Below are 20,123 nucleotides of genomic sequence, written 5' to 3'. Positions count from 1 at the left end.
TCCAACTCACAGAAGCAGAAGGTAGAATGGTGGTTGCCAGGGACCGGGGTGAGGGGGGAAATGGGGAGTTGCTAATTAACGGGTATAAAGTTTCAGTTATGCAAGATGAGTAAGTTCTAGAGTCTGCTGTACAGCACTGTGCCTATAGTTAACAATAATGTATTGTACACTTAAAAATCTGTTAAGAGGGTAGATCTCATGTTAAGTGTTCTTACCCTCAAAAAATTAAATTTTTTTTTTCTTTTTGGCTGCCTTGGGTCTTCATTGCTGCACGTGGGCTTTCTCTAGTTGTGGCGAGCAGGAGCTACTCTTCATTCTGGTGTGCAGGCTTCTCATTGCGGTGGCTTCTCTTGTTGTGGAGCACAGGCTCTAGGCACGCAGGGTCAGTAGTTGCAGCGCATGGGCTCTAGGGCGCGTGGGCTTCAGTAGTTGCGGCTCGCAGGCTCTACAGCTCAGGCTCAGTAGTTGCGGCACACGGGCTTGGTTGCTCCGTGGCATGTGGGATCATCCTGAACCAGGGATCGAACCCATGTCCCCTGCACTGGCAGGCGGATTCTTAACCACTGTGCCACCAGGGAAGTCCCCAAAAATTAAATTTAAAAATTTTTAAAAGTATACCACTATCTGGCCTGTCAGAAAAAAAATACTGTATTCCTGATGCAGATTACAGTGCTAACAGAAAAATATAATGTAGGATTAAAGGATTCTCTGGACATCAATACAAGTTCCTATGGCCAAAATCAGCACACTTGATAATTACCTCTCATGTTTTAGGAAGCAACAAGTGATATTGCTATTCTGCATCCAATCCTGAATGACAACAATCCAATAAAGGCTAAGGCTAGTAAAATGGAAGTGCTCTTTATGGAAGAAAATCACTCCTCTACCTGAAAAGCTCACCTTCAGCCATGTTATATTTAGGTAAGGGTACACTGGAGAGATAATGAAGGCAGGAAATACTTACCTAAGTAGCCAAGTCAACCCCAGAAATGATGGGATAATTCAAAGCTAATATTAGTGCCTGCACAGCCTCAAAATGGAAATTAGGATAACCCTTTTCTATTCTGAATCCTGAGTAAAGATTATCCTAAAATTGGGGAGGGTAGGTGACCCTAACCAAAAAATTATAACATGTCCTGAAATTATGCAACTTTTATTAAGTACTCATCATGTGTTAATGAAGACACCGGGCATTTACCACCCATTTATGTATCTCACTGTCCCCATAACAACACTAAGATACAGGAATGATGATCCCCATTTTATTGACAAGAAAACAGAATTAGAGAAATTAAATCACTTCTCTAAGGTCACAACAACTGGTAAGTGATTGGGCCAGGCTTTTGAACTCAACCTGCTTAACTCCACATTCTATATACTTAAGCTTAACTATAATACCTTCCTTCAAATTTAGAAAATCAAAATAAATTCATTCTGACCATGTAATTACAGATTTATCATTGACAGCACATTCCTAGATTAATTCAGAACTAGTTCCAGTTATTATCTTCACCTGGAAATATGATTAGGCACTTGTTGGAAACAACTTTGAAACCCACAATTTCAAGCAGTGCAACAAATTACCGTACTTAACACAGGGCAAAAGAAATAAAACAAAAAAGGTGTTGCCAATGCTGAAATACTCTACCATGTAAAAATAAATATTTTAAATGTTTCCATCTATAGATAAGCTTACATTGTTTTAAAGAAACAAAGTGTTCAAAACAAATACATGACAACAGAAATCTGCTACCAATATGTGGTTTCAGGATAATTTTTAAGGAGAATTCAACAGAATAATACTATTCTAACAAACAATGAGCTTTTAAAACCACCAGATTAATGAGATAGTTTGGGACCTACTTCCCAATGGTGTAATATTAATCTCTCCATTTTCAAGTAAATCTATTTTATATGCTCAATAAAACCTCAACCACTTTGCGATAAAGTCATTTCATCTAATGAAGGTAATTGATGTGGAAACTGCATTAACTCTTTCAGACCATGAGGATATTTCTAGACACACAGATAACTCACTAGTGGATAATGGTAATGCACAGATATTAGAAAAATGCAGAAAAAATAAGACGAGAATATTCTGTGCTTGACTATATCATTTAAAGTGAGAGTTGGAACAACTTCAAGAGAACCACTGGAAAATGAGTAAAAGCAAGTCTAGGGGTCCCCCAAGTGCCATGGTCAAGTGATAATTCAATCTAGGAAGACCCACTTGGAATACCTCCCTGTAGCACAGATAACTAGAGGTGCTACCGCACACACTAAACATTAACTAATGATGAGCACAAGAAGCTAGTGTTAGTAAGATACACGCTGAAGTAGTTTTAATAAGCTATCACCAAGATAAAAGTGGTGAATTTTAAAAATATTACTTATGGTCAAAGACAGACTAGTGATAACTGCCATTTACTGGCTGCATGACCTTGAACAAAAGTTTCCTAACTTCTCAGAATCACAGTTTATCTATAAAATAGGGATGACAGTACCTGTCTCAAAGGGCCATGGTGAGGACCAAGTGAGATAATTGAATAAAGGGGTTAGTGTGATGTCTGGGTCAGAATAAGCACTCAAAAATATACTTAATATTTTGTTAGCAATCATAATAATTATTACTGTACTTTAAATATACTACCCCAGATATGCAATAGTTCTTTGGAGTATTATTATTTCATTTTCAAGATTTTCTACAGGCCCCTGTACTTTTTAAGGCATTATGGAGGGAAAGTTGTTATTAAATTACTTGATCCTAAGTCTTTTATCTATTAACTTCAGCCCTTGTACTATTCAATGTATATCACCAGTATGTCACACAGAATTTCTACCTTCAAGAATAGTGTTCTATTGATTTAATCAGTATTCAAAGTTTTTAATGTGCTCATTCAAAAATAACTATACCAATATATCATATTTCTTAAACTGGATGGAGTACATCAGGGTATTATCATTATTATTATTTTATTCTTTACAATTTCTTTCCTAAAGTGTTTTTAAAAAGAAAAAATAAAAAAGCCAAGATAACCATGATAGATGACATTTTAAAAAATCATCTTAAGTCAACTATAAGCTTCTCTTTATTTCAACGTTATTCCTACAAAATACTATTATTTTGCAAGTCAATCTTATTTACTACATTTAAAATATCTCCCTGGGGTCTGGGCAAGATGGCGGAAGACTAAGACATGGAGATCACCTTCCTTCCCACAGATACATTAGAAATACAGCTACACGTGGAATTGCTCCTACAGAACACCCACTGAACGCTGGCAGAAGACGTCAGACCTCCCAAAAGGCAAGAAACTCCCCACGTACTTGGGTAGGGCAAAAGAAAAAAAAAGAAACAACAGAGACAAAAGAATAGGGACGGGACCTGCACCAGTGGGAGGGAGCTGTAAAGGAGGAAAGGTTTCCACACACTAGGAAGCCCCTTCGCAGGCGGAGACTGCGGGTGGCAGAGGGGGGAAGCTTCGGAGCCACAGAGGAGAGCACAGCCACAGGGGTGCGGAGGGCAAAGCGGAGAGATTCCCGCACAGAGGATCCGTGTCGAGCAGCGCTCACCAGCCCGAGAGGTTTGTCTGCTCACACGCCAGGGCAGGCGGGGGCTGGGAGCTGAGGCTCGGGCTTCGGTCAGATTGCAGGGAGAGGACTGGGGTTGGCGGCGTGAACACAGCCTGAAGGGGTTAGCGCACCACAGCTGGCCGGGAGGGAGTCCGGGAAAAAGTCTGGACCTGCCTAAGAGGCAAGAGACTTTTTCTTGCCTCTTTGTTTCGCGGTGCGCAAGGAGAGGGGATTCAGAGCGCCGCCAAAAGAGCTCCAGGGCGTGAGCCCCGACTATCAGCGTGGACCCCAGAGGCGGGCATGAGACGCTAAGGCTGCTGCTGCCGCCACCAAGAAGCCTGTGTGCGAGCACAGGTCACTATGCACACCGCCCCTCCCGGGAGCCTGTGCAGCCCGCCACTGCCTGGCTCCCGTGATCCAGGGACAACTTCCCCGGGAGAACACACGGCACGCCTCAGGGTGCTGCAACGTCACTCTGGCCTCTGCCACCGCAGCCTCGCCCCGCATCCGTACCCCTCCCTCCCCCCGGCCTCAGTGAGCCAGAGCCCCCGAAGCAGCTGCTCCTTTAACCCTATCCTCTGTGAGCAAAGAACAGACACCCTCAGGCGACCCACATGCAGAGGCGGGTCCAAATCCAAAGCTGAACCCTGGGAGCTGTACGAACAAAGAAGAGAAAGCGAAATTTCTCTCAGCAGCCTCAGAAGCAGCGGATTAAAGCTCCAAAAACAACTTGATGTACCTGCATCTGTTGAATACCTGAGCACACAACGAATCATCCCAAATTCAGGAGGTGAACTTCGGGAGCAGGATATATTAATTTTTCCCCTTTTCCTTTTTTTTCTGAGTGTATATGTGTATGTTTCTGGGTGAGATTTTGTCTGTATAGCTTTGCTTTCACCATTTGTCCTAGGGTTTGGTCCATCCGTTTTTGGTTTTTTTTTTTTTTACTTAAAAAATTTTTTTCTTACTAAATTTTTTCTTAATAATTTTTTCCTTATTTTTTATTTTAAAAAATTTAAACAATTTTTTAAAAAAAATTTTCTCTTTTTATTTTAAAAAATTAAAGTTTTTTTCTTAATAAACTTTTTCTTAATAATTTTTTTATTTTTATTATAAAAACTAATAAATGTATTTAAAAATTTTTTTTTATTTTTTTCTTAATAAAATTTTTCTTAATCATGTTTTTTCTTATTTTTTGTTATAATAGCTTTATTTTATTTTATTCTCTTTCTTTCTCTTTTTCTATTTTTTCTCCCTTTTATTCCGAGCCGTGTGGATGAAAGGCTCTTGGTGCTCCAGGCAGGCATCAGGGCTGTGCCTTTGAGGTGGGAGAGAAAACTTCAGGACACTGGTCCACAAGAAACCTCCCAGCTCCACGTATTACCAAACAGCAAAAATCTCTGAGACATCTCCATCTCAACGTCAAGACCCAGCTTCACTCAACGACCAGCAAGCTACAGTGCTGGACACCCTATGCCAAATAACTAGCAAGACAGGAACACAGCCCCATCCATTAGCAGAGAGGCTGCCTAAAATCATAATAAGGCCACAGACACCCCAAAACACACCACCAGACGTGGACCTGCCTACCAGAAAGACAAGATCCAGCCTCATCCACCAGAACACGGGCACTAGTCCCCTCCACCAGTAAGCCTACACAACCCACTGAACCAACCTTAGCCACTGGGGACAGATACCAAAAACAATGGGAACTATGAACCTTCAGCCTATGAAAAGGAGACCCCAAACACAGTAAGATAAGCAAAATAAGAAGACAGAAAAACACACAGCAGATGAAGGAGCAGGGTCAAAACACACCAGACCTAACAAATGATGAAGAAATAGGCAGTCTACCTGAAAAAGAATTCAGAATAATGATAGTAAAGATGATCGAAAATCTTGGAAATAGAATAGACAAAATGCAAGAAACATTTAACAAGGACGTAGAAGAACTAAAGAGGAACCAAGCAATGATGAAAAACACAATAAATGAAATTAAAAATACTCTAGAAGGGATCAATAGCAGAATAACTGAGGCAGACCGGGTATGTGACCTGGAAGATAAAATAGTGGAAATAAATACTGCAGAGCAGAATAAAGAAAAAAGAATGAAAAGAACTGAGGACAGTCTCAGAGACCTCTGGCACAACATTAAACGCACCAACATTCGAATTATAGGGGTCCCAGAAGAAGAAGAGAAATAGAAAGGGACTGAGAAAATATTTGAAGAGATTATAGTTGAAAACTTCCCTAATATGGGAAAGGAAATAGTTAATCAAGTCCTGGAAGCACAGAGAGTCCCATACAGGATAAACCCAAGGAGAAACACGCCAAGACACATATTAATCAAACTATCAAAAATTAAATATAAGGAAAACATATTAAAGGCAGCAAGGGAAAAACAACAAATAACACACAAGGGAATCCCCATAAGGTTAACAGCTGATCTTTCAGCAGAAACTCTGCAAGCCAGAAGGGAGTGGCAGGATATACTTAAAGTGATGAAGGAGAAAAACCTACAACCAAGATTACTCTACCCAGCAAGGACCTCATTCAGATTTGATGGAGAAATTAAAACCTTTACAGACAAGCAAAAGCTGAGAGAGTTCAGCACCACAAAACTAGATTTACAACAAATGCTAAAGGAACTTCTCTAGGCAAGAAACACAAGAGAAGGAAAACACCTACAATAACCAACCCAAAACATTTAAGAAAATGGGAATAGGAACATGCATATCGATAATTACCTTAAATGTAAATGGATTAAATGCTCCCACCAAAACACACAGACTGGCTGAATGGATACAAAAACAAAACCTGTATATATGCTGTCTACAAGAGACCCACTTCAGACCTAGGGACACATACAGACTGAAAGTGAGGGGATGGAAAATGTATTCCATGCAAATGGAAATCAAAAGAAAGCTGGAGTAGCAATTCTCATATCAGACAAAATAGACTTTAAAATAAAGACTATTACAAGAGACAAAGAAGGACACTATATAATGATCAAGGGATCGATCCAAGAAGAAGGTATAACAATTGTAAATATGTATGCACCCAACATAGGAGCACCTCAACACATAAGGCAAATACTAACAGCCATAAAAGGGGAAATCAACAGTAACACAATCATAGTAGGGGACTGTAACACCCCACTTTCACCAATGGACAGATCATCCAAAATGAAAATAAATAAGGAAACACAAGCTTTAAATGATACATTAAACAAGATGGACTTAATTCACATTTATAGGACATTCCACCCAAAAACAACAGAATACACATTTTTCTCAAGTGCTCATGGAACATTCTCCAGGATAGATCATATCTTGGGTCACAAATCAAGCCTTGGTAAATTTAAGAAAATTGAAATCGTTTCAAGTATCTTTTCCGACCACAATGCTATGAGACTAGATATCAATTACAGGAAAAGATCTGTAAAAAATACAAACACATGGAGGCTACACAATACACTACTTAATAACGAAGTGATCACTAAAGAAATCAAAGGGAAATCAAAAAATACCTAGAAACAATGACAATGGAGACACGATGACCCAAAACCTATGGGATGCAGCAAAAGCAGTCCTAAGAGGGAAGTTTATAGCAATAAAAGCCTACCTCAAGAAACAGGAAACATCTCGAATAAACAACCTACCCTTGCACCTAAAGCAATTAGAGAAAGAAGAACAAAAAAACCCCAAAGCTAGCAGAAGGAAAGAAATCATAAAGATCAGATCAGAAATAAATGAAAAAGAAATGAAGGAGACAATAGCAAAGATCAATAAAACTAAAAGCTGGTTCTTTGAGAAGATAAACAAAATTGATAAACCATTAGCCAGACTCATCAAGAGAAAAAGGGAGAAGACTCAAATCAGTAGAATCAGAAATGAAAAGGGAGAAGTAACAACTGACACTGCAGAAATACAAAGGGTCATGAGAGATTACTACAAGCAACTCTATGCCAATAAAATGGACAACCTGGAAGAAATGGACAAATTCTTAGAAATGCACAACCTGCCGAGACTGAACCAGGAAGAAATAGAAAGTATAAACAGACCAATCACAAGTACTGAAATTGAAAATGTGATTAAAAATCTTCCAACAAACAAAAGCCCAGGACCAGATGGCTTCACAGGCGAACTCTATCAAACATTTAGAGAAGAGCTAACACCTATCCTTCTCAAACTCTTCCAAAATATTGCAGAGGGAGGAACACTCTCCAACTCCTTCTATGAGGCCACCATCACCCTGATACCAAAAGGAGACAGAGATGCCACAAAGAAAGAAAACTACAGGCCAATATCACTGATGAACATAGATGCAAAAATCCTCAACAAAATACTAGCAAACAGAATCCAACAGCACATTAAAAGGATTATACACCATGATCAAGTGGGGTTTATTCCAGGAATGCAAGGATTCTTCAATATACGCAAATCAATCAACGTGATACATCATATTAACAAATTGAAGGAGAAAAACCATATGATCATCTCAATAGATGCAGAGAAAGCTTTCGACAAAATTCAGCATCCATTTATGATAAAAGCCCTGCAGAAAGTAGGCATAGAGGGAACTTTCCTCAACATAATAAAGGCCATATATGACAAACCACAGCCAACATTGTCCTCAATGGTGAAAAACTGAAACCGTTTCCACTAAGATCAGGAACAAGACAAGGTTGCCCACTCTCACCACTATTATTCAACATAGTTCTGGAAGTGTTAGCCACAGCAATCACAGAAGAAAAAGAAATAAAAGGAATCCAAATCGGAAAAGAAGAAGTAAAACTGTCACTGTTTGCAGATGACATGATCCTATACATAAAGAATCCTAAAGATGCTACCAGAAAACTCCTAGAGCTAATCAATGAATTTGGTAAAGTAGCAGGATACAAAATTAATGCACAGAAATCTCCTGCATTCCTATACACTAATGATGAAAAATCTGAAAGTGAAATTAAGAAAACACTCCTGTTTACCACTGCAACAAAAAGAATAAAATATCTAGGAATAAAGCTACCTAAGGAGACAAAAGAGCTGTATGCAGAAAACTATAAGACACTGATGAAAGAAATTAAAGATGATACAAATAGATGGAGAGATATACCATGTTCTTGGATTGGAAGAATCAACATTGTGAAAATGACTCTACTACCCAAAGCAATCTACAGATTCAATGCAATCCCTATCAAACTACCACTGGCATTTTTCACAGAACTAGAACAAAAAATTTCACAATTTGTATGGAAACACAAAAGACCCCGAATAGCCAAAGCAATCTTGAGAACAAAAAATGGAGCTGGAGGAATCAGGCTCCCTGACTTCAGACTATATTACAAAGCTACAGTAATCAAGACAGTTTGGTACTGGCACAAAAACAGAAACATAGATCAATTGAACAGGATAGAAAGCCCAGAGATAAACCCACGCACATATGGTCACCTTATCTTTGATAAAGGAGGCAGACATATACACTGGAGAAAGGACAGCCTCTTCAATATGTGGTGCTGGGAAAACTGGACAGGTACATGTAAAAGTATGAAATTAGAACACTCCCTAACACCATACACAAAAATAATCTCAAAATGGATTAAAGACCTGAATGTAAGGCCAGACACTATCAAACTCTTAGAGGAAAACATAGGCAGAACGCTCTATGACATACATCACAGCAGGATCCTTTTTGACCCAACTCCTAGAGAAATGGAAATAAAAACACAAATAAACAAATGGGACCTAATGAAACTTAAAAGCTTTTGCACAGCAAAGGAAACCATAAACAAGACCAAAAGACAACCCTCAGAATGGGAGAAAATATTTGCAAATGAAGCAACTGACAAAGGATTAATCTCCAAGATTTACAAGCAGCTCATGCAGCTCAATAACAAAAAAACAAAGAACCCAATCCAAAAATGGGCAGAAGACCTAAATAGACATTTCTCCAAAGAAGACATACAGATTGCCAACAAACACATGAAAGAATGCTCAACATCATTAATCATTAGAGAAATGCAAATCAAGATTACAATGAGGTATCATCTCACACCAGTCAGAATGGCCATCATCAAAAAACCTGGAAACAATAAATGCTGGAGAGGGTGTGGAGAAAATGGAACACTCTTGCACTGTTGGTGGGAATGTAAATTGATACAGCCACTATGGAGAACAGTATGGAGGTTCCTTGAAAAACTAAAAATAGAACTACCATACGACCCAGCAATCCCACTACTGGGCATATACCCTGAGAAAACCACAATTCAAAAAGAGTCATGTACCAAAATGTTCACTGCAGCTCTATTTACAATAGCCAGGACATGGAAGCAACCTAAGTGTCCATCATCGGATGAATGGATAAAGAAGATGTGGCACATATGTACAATGGAATGTTACTCAGCCATAAAAAGAAACGAAATGGAGGTATTTGTAGTGAGGTGGATGGAATTAGAGTCTGTCATACAGAGTGAAGTAAGTCAGAAAGAGAAAAACAAATACAGTATGCTAACACATATATATGGAATCTACGGGAAATAAAAAGAAAAAAAGGTCATGAAGAACCTAGTGGCAAGATGGGAATAAAGACACAGACCTACTAGAGAATGGACTTGAGGATATGGGGAGGGGGAGGGGTAAGATGTGACAGGGTGAGAGAGTGGCATGTACATATATACACTACCAAATGTAAAATAGATAGCTAGTGGGATGCAGCCGCATAGCACAGGGAGATCAGCTCGATACTTTGTGATCACCTAGAGGGGTGGGATAGGGAGGGTGGGAGGGAGGGAGACGCAAGAGGGAAGAGATATGGGAACATATGTATATGTATAACTGATTCACTTTGTTATAAAGCAGAAACTAACACACCATTTGAAAGCAATTATACTCCAATAAAGACGTTAAAAAAAATTAAATAAATAAATAAATAAATTAAATAAAATATCTCCCACTTAGGCATTTGGAATTTCAGCTCTTAGAAATGCTTCTTTACCTGAAACCAACCTAATGTTTTTAAATTTATGTTTGATGCCTATAAGTTATAGCTTATGAAACTGTTGGGAAAAAAGTTTCCATAAAACTCCATAAAAATAATTTACTCCCCATTCAATTATCTCCTCTGTATAGTTCTTAAATAAGCTCTAAAAGTGGTTCTAGAACTGTTGCTTATAGGCAAAAACTCATAAGCAACCATAATTCCCATTAACAGTGATGAAAAATCAGCAGAATTTCTAGCATCACGCATAATAGCATAAGTCATTTATAGGCATATTCCATAAAAAATAACAAATTGTCCAGGTAAAAAAGTGTAAAAATTGTTGGATGAGATCTTGGTAGCAGCTGTATCATCAGCATTTGCCATCCTGCCAGTTGCTAAGGTGCTCTTCAAATTAGCAAGAATTTATCTGTTCAAACTAATTACCGCTTAAATTTCATCTCCTTCCCTGCAGGACTGTCCCACTTCAAATTCTCAAAGACCTTTTTGATGAGAAAAACTCAAGTTTACATGCCCTTTGTAACTAAATCACATTGAAAGTATCTCTAATTTTTTTTTAGTTTTATTTATTTTTGGCTGCGTTGGGTCTTCGCTGCTGCGCAGGGGCTTTTCTCTAGTTGCGGCGAGCTGGGGCTACTCTTCATTGTGGCACGCAGGCTCCTCATTGCGGTGGCTTCTCTTGTTGCAGAGCACGGGCTCTAGGCGCGCAGGCTCAGTAGTTGCAGCACGCGGGCTCTAGGGCATGCAGGCTCAGTAGTTGTGGCACACGGGCTTAGCTGCTCCGCGGCATGTGGGATCTTCCCAGACCAGGGATCGAACCCATGTACCCTGCATTGGCAGGCAGATTCTTAACCACTGTACCACCAGGGAAGTCCCTGTAATTTTGCTTCACTTAAACTCTAAAGTTGGCTTCACTTATTCTTATTCTATATCCTAATATTACAGCACCAACAGAGCTTTTCTGCAACTTCTCAGTTTGTTCTTTTGAGAGAACTGTACTAAGGGTTAAAAAGTCAAATTCAAGTTAACAGGCATTTTGGCTAGACTCACCTTTTTCAATGAGCTCCCTTGCTTCATGCTTTCAAATGACACTTAACATTCTCACATTCTTTAATTTATTACTGGCAGCAAAACTGACAATCCATTTAAGATCATTAATGGATAAAATGAGAACAATCTTTTGGACGGTATGATTTTGACAAAAAATTGCAGGATTTGAGAGTCCAATGAGAGGAGACTACATCAAAATGACACTAAGAACAAAAAGCAGAATGAAGGGACTCAACACCACAAGCACCCAAGCAGATTTCAGCCAGGCTATAAGAAAAAGAATTTGCACACATAGCAAAATTAAGTCTATGTGCATGGCTTGTGTTAAGTAAAAACTCAAACAGAGCACTTATTTAGCCAGGGATGAATGAGTATGCTCAGAAAAATAATACACTAGTGAATGAATGAAGGAATTGGCTTTAATCAAGGCTACTTGCCTTCAAAGCATACATTTTGCATGACCAACTGGAAATGATTTTTACACAAATATGACAACTTCCAGAGAGCAGATAAGATACTAACTTTCCAGCTTGAGTCTATAAAATGAAAGAATGAACTCTTTCATCATTAACTCTGCTCTCAAATAATGAATTAAAAACATGAGGTTGTCTTGAAATGCATCAAAAAATAAGGTGAATAGAAAGATGGATAGATACGCGATAAATCAAGTATATAGCAAGATATTAATGTGAAAATCTTGGAGGTGAATATATGGGTGCCTAATGTAAATCTCTTTCAACTTGGCTATAGGTGAAAACTTTTAAGTTGGGGGAAAACTACATTTGCCTTTATTTTCTGACCAAACTCTCCTACAAAAGAAACACTGTTTCTCTGCTACATTGTAAAACTACACCTGAAAATATGGTAGACATTCACATGATAGAAACTAATTTATGAACTTAATACTTCCTCATACATCTATATCTTACTGAAAATGCAGGGGGAAGGAGAACGACTGCTAAGGCAAAGGCTAATCCTTAGTAATGACGGAAGAGAGAATCCCTTATTACTGGCTTCTTAAAGACCTAGTTTTATTTGTAACTGGATTCAAAACCTAAGTGAATTATATCACTAGGTTAGTTCAGTTTCAAATAAAAGGTAAAAAATATAAATGGTTAACAGAACATTAATTTTTACCCACATTAAAAAGGTACAACTAGACTATCTTAGAATGTGCTGTGTATGAAAGAAAACTGATATGAACCTTAATCCTCTTTTTTAATTTTTAATTTTCATGTTTTAATATATAACTCAAGTATAGGCAAAAGCATTTCCTTCTAAATAAACAACAAATCAGTAATGTGTAATGTGTATGACACCTACCATACAGGGATCTTTAAACAGCTATAAAATAGATCACAAAGTAAGGTTTTAGTACACCCTATCTTAGCTTTCTTAACTTGCTGAAGAACCTGATAACTCCAGAAATAAATGTGGTAAGAAAGCCAGTGGTAACACCAAATTTCAGCTGACAATCACATCTCCAAATAATTGCCCAGGAGTTACAATATTGAAACCTCTGAACTGTCTGCCACATTAACATAAACTTTCAAATACTTCTGCCACCATAGGGCAAAATAATCTAAGATCCCCTCATTCTCTTTAAAAAAATCCATTCCTCTCCAATTAGAAACTGAATATATATGCATGAAATAAAAGGGCAAGAGAAATTCAAAAGCAACCCCTAAATCTGAAGAAACACTTAATATGATCTCAATGGGTGGAGAAGCAAGCATACATACCATAGCAGTTAATTTTGCTGGCCTTTTCTCTTCAATGTAAATCAGATATTGAAAAAGATACCTATCTCTTCATATTTTAGATTCAATCTGAGGGAATAATTCTTATTTCTCACAAAATAGACCTCTATCTGTTGTAAAAAAAAAAAAAAATTAATGTTTTTGCCAGGAAAGATGCATGGTTATGACTCTTCCCTTTCCAAAACTTAAAAATGCCTTAAAATATTCACCTGGAGAAAAACAAACAAAAAACCAACTAAGAAATGTGTTCACTTAAGCAATTCTGTGAAATCAGTGGTACTGATCACTTACACATTTTTAGTTTGCACACATTCTTAAAACTTTCTAGACACAATTTCTATTTCATTTTATCTTTGAAGCTAACTTGGCTTATGCAAGAACAAAATGTACTAGTTCAATAAACTGTTCGTCAGCTCACCAACAGGCACTTAATAACCTTGCTCTAATATGCTAAATAGACCCTAATGGTAAAAAATGCCACGTTTTAACTTGTTTTTCTTAACAATATAGTAAACGCATAATGGGGGACTAAATTTCCTAAGCATATAACAAATATAACTTGAAGAAAGTTTTACAGTAAGCATCTTAATACCCAAACCCTGTGCTCTTTATACTAGTAAAAGACAGAGTTTAAGTGGCTGCAATTTCCCTTTCTTTCACCCAATACAAATAGCAACAACACGCAGGCTTCTAGTTTGGCCCTTTCCGAAAAATCCCTATTATTCCTAACTCTGCCATAGTGCTTCACAGTTTACAGAACACTCCCAAATCTACCAGTTATCTTAAAAAAAAAAAAAAAAAAAGGAAAATTCTACTTTTAAAATTAAACCCAGTCCTATTAGTTTGGGGAAAGAAATGGCTTATCTACTCTAAGATTTGATAAACATCCAAAATATATTCTGTACAAGTCTGAGGGAGAGAGAAACCCCACAGCACTAGTAAAAGAATTTAAGGGCTTCCATGGTGGCACAGTGGTTAAGAATCTGCCTGCCAATGCAGGGGACACGGGTTTGAGCCCTGGTCCGGGAAGATACCACATGCCGTGGAACAACTAAGCCCGTGCGCCACAACTACTGAAGCCCACGCACCTAGAGCCCATGCTCTGCCACAAGAGAAGCCACTGCAATGAGAAGCCCGCTCACCGCAAAGAAGAGCAGCCCCCACTCGCCACAACTAGAGAAAGCCCGCACGCAGCAACGAAAACCCAACGCAGCCAAAAATAAATAAATAAAATGAGTTAAAAAAAAAAAAAGAATTTAAATTTTAATATAATTAGTACAGAATTTATTACACATTAGAGAAAGTCTCCTACAATCATAACCTTATCAATCCTTCCATTATGTTTCACAACCATACTTGGCAAAATCAGAACATTAAAATAATTTAGATTGCTTTACAGATTTTGTTTTCAATTTGTTCATCAAAAGGTCAAATTCTTATTGATCAATTGCAAAAATGATATTACCAATTACCAATATTACCATATTTAGCATGTGCTAAATATGTGAACACTGCTTAAGCAGTGTGGCCTACTTCTAAGGGCAACTTAAGTTCTGAAACTATAAAAACCCCACTGATTTCAGACTTTATTTTAGAGATCACTCTTCCTCTTAAGTAGTCCATAAAAGTACAAGTAAAACTCAAATATGTAGGCTGCTGAATAAACTTAAGAGCATCTGAAAAGAACTACTAGCAAATTATGCTCAGCTTTATTGACTGAACCATACTTAAATGTAACTTTGCACAGGTAACTGTGTCTTAAGTTTGCAAAAATGATCACAATCATGTTGGCTTAAGTTACTTGCTACAAAGATATCCCCTAAATCAGTGATTCTCAAAGGAGTTCCCAGAACTAAGAATCACACCATATGACAAGAGACGTTACTGACTGGCATGTGATAAGCATGTGTGAACACTGCTGAAGCAGAAAAACGTGCTGAAAACACTGATTAAAATTCTGAATTAAAGTAATGGTTGCGGGGGTGGGGGGATGCTGATCCTTGAGACACTATGATTAGAAACTACTAGGATTTAGTGGATGGGGCTAGATATCCCTCAATGTATAAGACAGTCCCATAGATTGAAGAATTGTCCTCAAGTGACTTTCAAATATCCAAGTGGTCATTCACATAGATAAAAGCCTATTTATAGTTAACCCCAGAATTTAGTTTTATGTTAAAATACAAATCACAAAGTATGTTTTGCAGTTTAATATGCACATAATTTTCCAGGAATGCATATATCATATAAACTGAGAGATTATACTTTGAATTCTCATGGCTTTTCAGAGTATCTATATTTTGTCTTCATTTTTTATATCTTACTGTTTTTTCTTTCAGTACTTCAAAGTTGTCACTCAGTTGTCTTCTTGCTTGCATGGTTTCTCTGCTGTAACTCTTACCTTTGTTCCTCTGTAATGCTTCTCTTTGGCTACTTTCAAGAGTTTCTCTTTGTCCTTTGTTTACATCAGCTTGAATTTGTTATGTCTAGGTGTGTTTTGTGTGGGTTTTTTAAGGGGCAGGTATTTATCCTGCTTGGTGTTCTCTAAGCTTCTTGCACCTGTGGTTTGATGTCTGACATTAATTTGGGGAAATTTTCTATTATTTCCTCAAATATTTCAATATTTCTTCTGCTCTGTTCTCTTCTGGGATTCCAACTATGCGTATATTTATAATAAATGTTTGATATTATCCCCAAGATCTTGTTCTTTTTTTGAACTCTTTTTTTGTTTCAGTTGGATAATTTCTGACATCTACAAGTTCACTGATTCTTTCCTTGGTTGTGTCAAATCTATTGATGAGCCCAAAGGCACTCTGCAGCTCTTTACTATGTAATAAAACTTCCAACATTTCCTTTTGATTCTTTCTTATAGTTTCTGTCTCTCAGCTGAAATTACCCACCTGATCTTGTACATTGTCCACTTTTTGTTCATACCTTTAACATATTAATTATAGTCATTTTAAATTCCTTACCAGATAGTAGCATCTGTATTAATCAATGAGTATTTCTGATGATTGCTCTTTCTCTTGGGAATTTTTTTTGCCTTTTGTATGACTTGTTGAATTTTTTGTTGAAAGCTGGACATGTATAAGACAGTAGAGATAGAGGTAAATAATTTTTGTGACAGGAAATGGGCACACCTTTTCTTTGCTAGGTCTTTAGTGCTGGGTGTTAGGAGTTGGGCTGGGTTCATGATTTTGCTGTTGCTACGGTTATCCTCAGTGTACCACAGGCTTCGAATATCTACAGAATAGCTTGTGCCTATGGTGGGGGATGGTTTACTAAAGCAATGTCTATTTGATTCTTTGCCCTGAGCCTCTTTGTATAATCTTGTTCTTCACCTTGTAGTATTTTGCAGTTGCTTATTATTCACAGCTTCTTAGCTTGATGGCAGTGAGTTGGGGGTACAGTCTCTGTTGTTCTGATTAAGGTTTACTCTTAGACATACACTGTGTCTCTGGATCACAGGATCTTCCTGTTTCCCCAGGCTGCAGTTTTGGGCTCAGTGCCCCTCCCCCAAGAAAAGATTCTTTCCCCCTAGTTTTGTCTTCCCCCAGCTCAATGAATGCTCACCAACAGGCCCTGCTGGCAAAGATGCTCTTCCCTCCACAGATTAAGGCTTTTGTTCCATAGAAGAGACAAAGGGGAAGACTCAGAGCACAGTTTTCTTGCCCCTCCAGAAAGTTCTGCTGCTCTTCTCCTCTAGGTCAGCACCACAGCAGACACTCCCCAGAGCTCAACCCAGTCTTTTCTAGGAGTACCCAGTGAGGTTTGTAGGTAAAGAGATTGGAAGAAGGTGCATCCAGGCTTCCTTTTCTTGTCAGCTATTCTAGCTGAACACTTCTTAACAGTGTCCAGCTGTGTCTACTGAAGGTGAATGTGAGTTCATACATACTCTTTCTCTCCTTAAACTTTGGGCCAGTGGTCTGCTCTGTGGCCTCAGCTATTTAATAGGTTTCAAAAAAAAAAGTCATGAATTTGAAGTTAGTCCAGTTCTTTTTTGTTCTAACAGTGGAAGCAAAGCTTCTTTTTGTCCCAGGGCCAAAGCCAGAAGGTGGTTATATTATTTATAAACTATTATTTCAGGATAGTAAAGGGGCTGTTACTAATTATTTGAAATAAAAAGTTGGCCTTTATTGGGTTTGATAAAGTTGAGAAACACTGACTTAAAGGATCTCTTTCAAAACAACTCCCCTTTAACCACTAATAAGTATTACAGTTAACATTTAGGCCTAAAACTACAGTATTAGTAGCAACAAAATTTTTGCTAGTTTATCTGCTTAGCCTTGCTTCTATTTACCAATTTTAAGTACTTCAATCGGAGAAAAAGGTGAAAGGTATGTGCGAAGGAAACCTCAGATTCACCTGTGTAAATAGAACTGGTTGAGAAATGGAGCCAAATTAGTTAAAACATTTTATTTCAAGCAGAATTTAACAGCTACTGAGAACCTGACTCCACTACCAACCTTTTTACAAATTCAGTAATAAAGCTAGTATTGTTTCCGTCCACCTAAGCAACCACCTTCCATTTATTTGTGGATAAAGTTAATTCTTACAAATAAGAATTTATGCTTTCCATAATTCCATAACTTTTCCTCTCATACCATTCATATATTTTAGACTATTTACTACTGCCACTTTAGAAAAACAGGACTATCCATTACCTCCCAGTGGAATACAAATTGTGGTATTTTCCATGAACTGAACTACAGCTTTACATTCCTATCTCTTAACCTTCTGACTCCTCTTTTCCTCCCTTAATATGTTTTACTTCCTGTTTTCAAACAAGGAGTATAATGTAATATTTCTAAACAAGTATGGACTTATGTTCCATTGTGATATTAACCGCAAAAGCCAAGTTTGAGATATAGCTGCTTAAACTGTTTCACATTACATTTAAAATGTTAACAAGATCTTACGTTTTAAGTCAAACAATAAAGCACTTTCTAAAGAATAGTGAAATCAAGCCTTTTGGGGATACCCAATTACTGACAAGTAATTCTCTAAATGTCCTTTTTTTTTTTTTTTTTAAAGGCAAGTTCTGTTTCATATTCCCATAAACTCACAGAGTACTGGTAACATAACTACAAAACCTGACAACCGTGAGTAATTTCCTTAAACTCTGCAGACAGTACTTTCAAACCTAGAAATCTACCAGATCCATCAAGCAAGAAAGAAAACACAGTAAGACAATCCTCGGGACAGGTCCTGAAGAAATATTCTGAAATTTAACTTTTTACCCAAGACACTATATTCCAAGACGCTCAAAATAACCCTACAGTATAAAGTCCTTCACAGTGAGGCAACAGCATCAGGTAGAGAGGCCCTGAGAGAAATCAAGGTCGGGTCAAAAGGAAAAGCAGAGAGGGGAATTGAGAAATCATTACTTCAGGAAACCATCACCACATCTGGGGAAGATTTCTAATTTTCTCCCCTAAGCAAATGATAAAGGTAACAATCTCAAGACAAGAGTGGTTAACTTAACATCCTATAGTAAGGAGACAATTTAAGGGAATACACTCTTCTTAAGTGCACTAAGTCAAATCCGCGTTTAACAGCCACTTCACTGAGCGTTTAAGTCCTATTTCATCCACTCCAAAGGCCGCATTCAGAGGCAAAATCACAGCAGCGAAGGAAAGGCCCCTGTGAATAAGCTACCTTGCAAAAAGGAAAAGCTGTGGACGAAAACTTCATTTTGGATAAGGGAGGGAATGGAGAAGAAACCACACGGGTGCTCCCCAGTTCCTAACAAAACGAAACAAAGCTAAGCAAATAAAGTCTATGCAGGGCATGGGAGGAAGGAGGGTCGCCCACCCAAGGAAACAAGAGTTCCCGGCCTCCAGCGGGAAGACTGCTCAGACTAGGAAGCTGGAAGGGAATCCCGAGGGCGGAGCCCAGAGAGGAATAAGGGCTGTGTAGGGTAAGGATGTGCAGAGTGGAGTGGGGGACCGTGGTGGGTAGAAAACCAGAAAACGAGGCGAAAAGAGGGGTGGGGCTGAACAAGGCAGGGCCCTGGGCGACTGTCACTCAGAACCGCGGGGGGCGGGCGGGGTCGGAGGACAGGAACCAGACCAGCAATCTGGGGGGAGGGTAATCTGCTTTCCTTAACTGAAGGAAGTTGCGACCCAGACACCACCCCTCCTTCTCCCTGCTGTTGGTCCCCCAAGTCCCCGCGGCGTGGCGAGGGGGTAAAGCAGAGCCAGAGTCCGGTGCCCGTAGTGATTTACCTTCGCGGGAGGCTGGAGAGGCTCCAGCCCGAGCTCCTCCCGCCGCCGGCTCAACGTCCAGAGTGGGATGAGGCGCCCTGCGGCCTCCTCCCCCTCACCACTTCCCCTTTCCCCCGCGGGGGCCCTGTAGCTCCGCTCCCGCGGGGTCCTGATGCCGCGGCGGCGCTGCCTCCCCTCCCCCTCCGACCCCTCCGACCCCTGCGCCCCCTCCGCCTCCTCCGCCTCCTCCCTCTGCCTCTCAGAGGCTCACTCTGGAGGCCGCCATCTTCGCTCAGGCTTTGAGCGACCGCGTTCCAATACGCCTGCGTCGCCCCCGCCCAGACTGTCACAAGACCCGGTCAGCTGATTTCAATTCTTCCGCTTTCTGCCCCGCCCTCTCGCATCCAGCCCTCCGCGTCTTATTCGCCCACTTTCCGTGAAATTCCGCGTTCCGCCGGCTACTCCGCCGGCTGGTCCGCCCGCCCTCCTCCCTCAATGCAGTTAGACATGCGCAGAAGGTCGAGGCCGGCAGTGGGAT

At 39.2% G+C, this 20,123-nt stretch overlaps 1 protein-coding gene across 9 annotated transcripts in view; it reads right to left on the bottom strand.

Annotated features, from left to right (window-relative positions):
• The window catches only part of DNAJC13 (DnaJ heat shock protein family (Hsp40) member C13), a 122,435-nt gene extending 102,537 nt beyond the window's left edge, over positions 1-19,898 (bottom strand). For 5 of the 9 annotated variants that reach the window (XR_005019665.1, XM_036850126.1, XM_036850125.1 and 2 more), the window contains exon 1: positions 19,607-19,780. The gene's annotated coding sequence lies outside the window, so the exon portion shown is untranslated. Of the gene's footprint in view, positions 1-13,361; positions 13,490-19,606; positions 19,781-19,856 lie in introns of those variants that run through there. The other 4 variants (XM_036850127.1, XM_036850128.1, XM_036850129.1 and 1 more) reach the window with 3 other exon arrangements.
• Positions 19,899-20,123: the final 225 nt, after the last annotated feature.

The sequence above is a fragment of the Balaenoptera musculus genome, chromosome 4 (genome assembly GCF_009873245.2).
Source record: "Balaenoptera musculus isolate JJ_BM4_2016_0621 chromosome 4, mBalMus1.pri.v3, whole genome shotgun sequence".
In the NCBI taxonomy this organism is placed as follows: domain Eukaryota; kingdom Metazoa; phylum Chordata; class Mammalia; order Artiodactyla; family Balaenopteridae; genus Balaenoptera; species Balaenoptera musculus.
The sequence above is the reverse complement of the archived record's forward strand: the minus strand, read 5'-3'. Positions and strand labels throughout refer to the sequence as shown.